Source organism: Fulmarus glacialis, unplaced genomic scaffold, assembly GCF_000690835.1.
Source record: "Fulmarus glacialis isolate BGI_N327 unplaced genomic scaffold, ASM69083v1 scaffold44241, whole genome shotgun sequence".
NCBI classification, from domain to species: Eukaryota; Metazoa; Chordata; class Aves; order Procellariiformes; family Procellariidae; genus Fulmarus; species Fulmarus glacialis.
Window position 1 is genome coordinate 1 of NW_009192969.1, and position 5871 is coordinate 5871.

The window sequence follows — 5871 nt, forward strand, 5'->3', positions numbered from 1 at the left end:
CCGGAGAGCCCAGGGATCCCGGCCCCACTGCTTTCCCAGGGCGGGTTCAGAGTACAGCCTTTCAACTCTCCCCAGGTTGTGAGCTGGCTCTGTCTGAGCAAGGGCTTGGCTCTACGGGAAGGAAAACAAAACAAAACCCACCACCCTTCATTTCTGGGCCGTGAACATGCATTCAGAACACGTTATTTGGAGGGGGAAAAAACCCACAACAAAACAAAGAAACAAAATCCTAAACCATGTGTTGGTAAAAGTGCAGCTTCTGGCTTCTGGGGGTGCAGAAGGTGCCCCAGAGCTGCTGCTAAGAGACTTCACCTGCCACCCTGGGCCCCAGCACCCGGTCACGGCTGCTGAACTGAGGGAGGTGGGACGTTCCCAGCCCTGCTCAGCCCGGCCGCATCTAGCACCTTTCGCTGGTGGAGGGTCCCCCCTTTCCTGCAGCACAGCTGGGGTCTCCTCCTCCTCCTGCAGCACCCTGCAGGTGGGCTCACCCCTCCCTGGCCAAGCAGGGCGGTCCAGGGGCGAGGGGCTTGGGCTGCCGCAGTTTCCCCCTCTGCTGCAGTCTGCGCACGAGGAGGAAGGTGCACAGTGCCCCGGTATCCCCGCAGTGCAGGAGGAGGACAGCTCCCTCTTACGCTGGGACCTTTGGGTGTGAGAAAGCGAAGGCGTCTCCCTCCCGGCTGGAGGGCTGGAAAAGGAACATGGGTGATGGAAGGCAATGCTTCAGATCATCTGATTGACTGAAGAGCTGTATTCAGAAGAGTCTGATTAACAAACGGGATTTTCTGACTTTAAATTACTTACAATTCTTAGAGATTACATTTAAAGGTGAAGTCATTTTGCCTATAGTAACCTTGCAAAAAAGTTAATGTTGACCAGCATTAATGATATACAAAGTTATACTCTTCATTTTGCTAATGGTCCTCTCCCTTGCACCAACATGAGCGGAAAGTTCATGCAGAGTATCGAGGAGGAAGCAACAACCCATCTGCTCAATAAGCGTCAGCGATGGACCATGTGCAAACTGCTGACAAACCAGGGTGGTCTCAGACCAGTTCTTTCAGGTGCAACAATTTTGCTTCCAAGAGCAAAGCTAAATAGATTGCAAAACACTGCTTCTGCAAAAAGGTCAAGTTTTCTGACACTTTTGATACCCTTGATAACATCTCTCTTACTAATTTGCAAGGCAAGCTACTGGGATTACTCTAGCATGGCTCCAAAAGCAAGACTATCTTAAAATTTGCTATGCATTTATATAAGACCAATTTTAAAATCTTAAGCATCTAATAAGCCCTGACTCTGTACAAAATAATCTTAAAATTTGCTCCGTTTTCCACCCACCAATGACTTGGGCAAGGGTAAAAGAAATTGCATTAAGCAATTGCTCTGTGATATGCAGAAGTGTAAGAGGATGGTACGCTTCAGAGCACAAACACATTAATTGATGACTAGATGGAAATAATTCAGAAGGTCTTAATGATTTCCTATGCACAATTCTCAGTGAAGTTACTTTAATGCATATCTTGACTGTTATTGTCTTGGGGCAAAAAAAGACATGCTTAATCATTTCCCCACTGCCACAGTAAATAGGCTTTTCAAAAAAATGCCCCTTGTTGAATGAAAGTAATCCTCTTGCTCAAAATTGCATAAATATTACAGAAAAGGCAAACCAGGCAGAGAGTCTATAGCACGAGCAGGTCGGGCACAACAGTACGAGTCTCTTCCCATGTCGGTGGTGGCCGAGGTTGGAAGCTCAGAACCCGCCTCCCAAGGCTGCCTGCAAGCAGTTGTCCTCGCTAGACACGGGGCATGAAAAAACACACTGCCGCATCCTAAATCTCCTCCGACAGAACACAACAAAGCCAAGGGGAGAACAAAAAAAAGCCAAGCTCTAAGGGACTGCAAGGTCGTGCCGCCCTCTTGTGACCACCGGGACATTTTGGGCTTCTCCAGCCGAAGAGCTGAGGAGCACGGCCAGCCATGTCCCTGCTGCCACCGCCTTCAAGCCAAGGCTCTGCAGCCACGGTGCCAGGCTCCTGCAGGACAGCCCCGCTGCCACCCCACAGCACGCTGCAAGAGCACGGATGTGCTTCAGGTACTTCAAATTCCAGTACTGATCAGGGAGAGTTTTTCATTGCCATTCATTTATGAGGCCACCTGCCCACCAAGTTGCTGCTCCCTCTTTACCCATGCCCTACTTGGTCCCCTCATATTTCAATCATGGCGCACCGCGTCCCGGTCAGCGCTGCTCGGGCAGACTTGTGTCAGTTAGGAGGTTACCCAGACCTTCCTCCTCTGAAGCTGCAGGCAATGACAGAGAGGGGTTACCTGCACGAATACCGATTCAAGGGTAAACCAGCTGTCCGTTCCCCTTAGCAGAGCCTGGGACCAGACGGGACTACAGGCAAGACTTAAGCACAAGCAAACTGATGTCACGGCTCAGCTTCGACAGATTCTGGCACGTGTGCCTGGCGCGTCCTGCTCTGGGTACAGAGCGCCCGGTGTTGGGCCAGGGAGAGGTGGTGGGCAGGGACTCTGGGAGGCTTCCACCCTTCTGCCTTGCTGCTGTTACCAGTACACAGCTCTCCTTCGGTGTCTCATCCTTGCAGAACCTGAGCGTTACTGGCACTTGGGCATCTCTCTCGTGGACCTGTAACAAGAACTTCAGGGTTTTTTTTTTCCTCCCCAAAACGCTGAAGTGCTGATCCCCTACCACACCTCCAGCGTAGGACAACAGCCCAATATACGCAGACCAAATGCTCGCTCTGGTCCTTGCTCTAAGAAAACATTAGCACAGCTGGCTAGAACATAAGAACATCAAATATTTACATGCATCTGTAATAGCAGCAATGCTCCTCTAGCAGAGGGAAAAAGGATTTATACCTTCCCCTAGTGCTCCTACCAACATCTATTAACTCACTGACACACAGACACACAACTCAAATACTTAAAAGCATTCCATACGCATGGGAGTAGAGAATTCAGCTGCTTTTCTGCCCCACATTCTTTTAATTCACTCCAAACTCCCAGGCCGTGTAGAACGCCTTTCTTTGGACAAAGTATTGGCAGGATCCCTTTGGAGTGCCTCTGCGCTTTGGGAGAGGCTCTGCCAGGCGAAGGTGCTGCCTCCCACCCACGCAGCCAGGCCCCGGGAGCTCCTGTGGGACAGGCCATTCCTCACCGCTAACCAGAAGTACAGCGTACACAGTGCTTTTAATGCACACACAAGATTGCCCACATGCCTTTCAGTGTGTTTTAATTTACAAATTTTAAAGTCCAAACAAATAAATTTTTCTCCTTTCCATTGGTATTAAATAGATCAAAATTAAATTCAGATTCAAACACATACAAGTTCAGTTGATAAACAGTATTAAAAAAATTTTAGTAGGAAAGAAAGCCTGGTTTATGCATCAGAAAACCATCCACTTTCTCTACAGAAAAGTTAAAACACTTCATTAAAGGCAAGACATCTGCTTTTCTCCTTGCTACCCTTCCCTCAGCCGGCTTTAAACAATAAGGAAGAGACTTTTTCCCCTTGGAAAGCATGACAAATATCACATACATTTTCATAACAAATTAAAAATATATGTTGTGGTCATAAGGATTACTTACCCACATGCATTTTTGGAGGAATGCGTTCTATAACTGGCTGAACAAGATGAAGTACCATTCAATGAACAGGCACTCCCACCTCTCATGCAATACCATCATTTTAAAGGACTATCATCATCATGAATTCTGGGCAGTCTGCAAATATCACCTAAGCTCAAGGTACTTCACTTGCCTAAACCTGGAATCTTCCAATCGTGCTTTAATGTGCCCATATCTAGTTCGCTTTGGGAACCACTCGTTTGCTGAGGGGCAAGCAGATTCAATCAAAGCGGTGGCTCTACAGAACATCAAAGACTGGCTGAGGAACAAAATCCAGTTTTGGCTTCTTAATTTTTTGAAGTCACATAACACAGTTAAGCTCCAATCAGGCAATCTGATGCTCATTTCCACTGGTGCTCATTGCTTGCTCTCTCTGCCTTTCTAAGCAATTATATTCTACTTACAAAAAGGGCTAATTTTTTTCACAGATTACCATCTTCAAGTTCAAAGGCCAAGCCACTCTTAGTGAAGCTCTTCCAGAACTAATGATAACATTGTGGTGGGGAAATTGTTTTTGACAAGATACACTGCGTGCTTTTAAGCATATTGGCATCAAGCACATCTCACATGACAGAAAGCTGAGAGAAGCAAGGCAAATCGGGCAATGAGCTACAGCAACTACAACTCCTGGCCGAGGACATCAGTGTCCGCCACTCTCTGTTAGAGGAAACAACAATTAAAAACCCACCATACATAAGACATGTAAATTTATTCAACTGGAAGCATGAAAACTCAGAAAATCTAGTTTCCTACCTGCATCCTGCCAGCTAAAACCTTAGGGCAAGCTACATCTTTAGTGATATAAATCCACTTCAAAATTTTACAGCTTTAGAAGATGATGGCTTCCATACCAAAGAAGGATTGCCATGAGTCAAAAAACCAACCAACCAAAAAAAAAAAATCACACCTTCACCATATAACCAGTATATTTCTGCCTATTCTTTCAGATTAAAAACACCTCTGGACTAAAAACTTCGGTGACCAGTTGAAAAGTAAATCTAGTTAATATAAAAATAACTTTCTTCTCTCTTGTATAAGCCAAGAACAAACCATCATGAGACTTATATCTAAGTCAAAAACAATAAAGGAAAAAGCTGGGATCTTAATTCCTCTTAAAAATCATTTTCCTTCTTTTCAAAGATACTGGATCAATTAAACATTATTCTAACTAGCTTTCACATACAATATCAGCTTAAGTCACAAGACACTACAGAGATAGAATTCCAAGAATTTCTCTGAAAGTATGGTTAAATTCTTGTGCTGCAGTAGGAAAGAAAGATCTGGCTCAAAGAATCCCATTGTACCCATCAATAGCTGTACTATCTACTTCCCTTGAACATTTCTTCTCAGCTTCATAAAGCTAAACTAATGTTTAAATGAATGGAAAACTGCACACTCGAAAACAAAAATCACATTCCATACCAGTAATAATTTAATGGAAGTCTAAAAATTCCCCATTTCCATTTTATACCCATGTATACGAAACGCTACAGCTCCTCTCGCAGAACCTTAGAACAGCCACGGACGAAGGTGTGAGGGAGGCAGCAAGAACAGCTGTCAGCTTCACACATGCTCGCTGGTAACGACTGTTCTGCAGCAAATCTGGGTCCCTGCAGAGAGCAACTGATTTTTCCTTCCCTCTTCTCCACACTCCCAGAAATGCAAAAATGTACTTTTAATCTGCACATTTAGAAATTTCCATCCCAACTATCAAACACTTACAGTGTTTATAGCAGAAACTGCACTTTTATACATAAATATAAATGAGGCATATTTACACCTCAGCAGGACCCACTTACATCAACTTCAGGCTTACCTGCACTACTATAGGAAAAAGGAAATATGATGCTCTTTTTCAGGAAAAGTGACATTTTAACAGCAGCTTTTTCACCCCCAGATGTTTCAAAGATCTCCCCTTGGATTGCTTACTGAAAATAATGGACAACATAAATAATTTCTGTACAGTTTTCAAAAAGCAATTCTCCAGGTCTCAATCCCTATGCTGAAATATAAATGGCACACTTGTACACCTCTGTATGGTTCTCCAGGCAAGGTACATAAGTGCACCTACAGGGAATTGGAGAAGAAAGCCTTGCCTCCTGCCTTTTTATAAAGTATTAAGCAAAAAAAAAAAAACCAACACCAAAACCTATAGAAAAGTTTCTCACATCTCATTATAACCACAAAGAAACAATATGGAAATTTGTATGCATTTATGTTGAA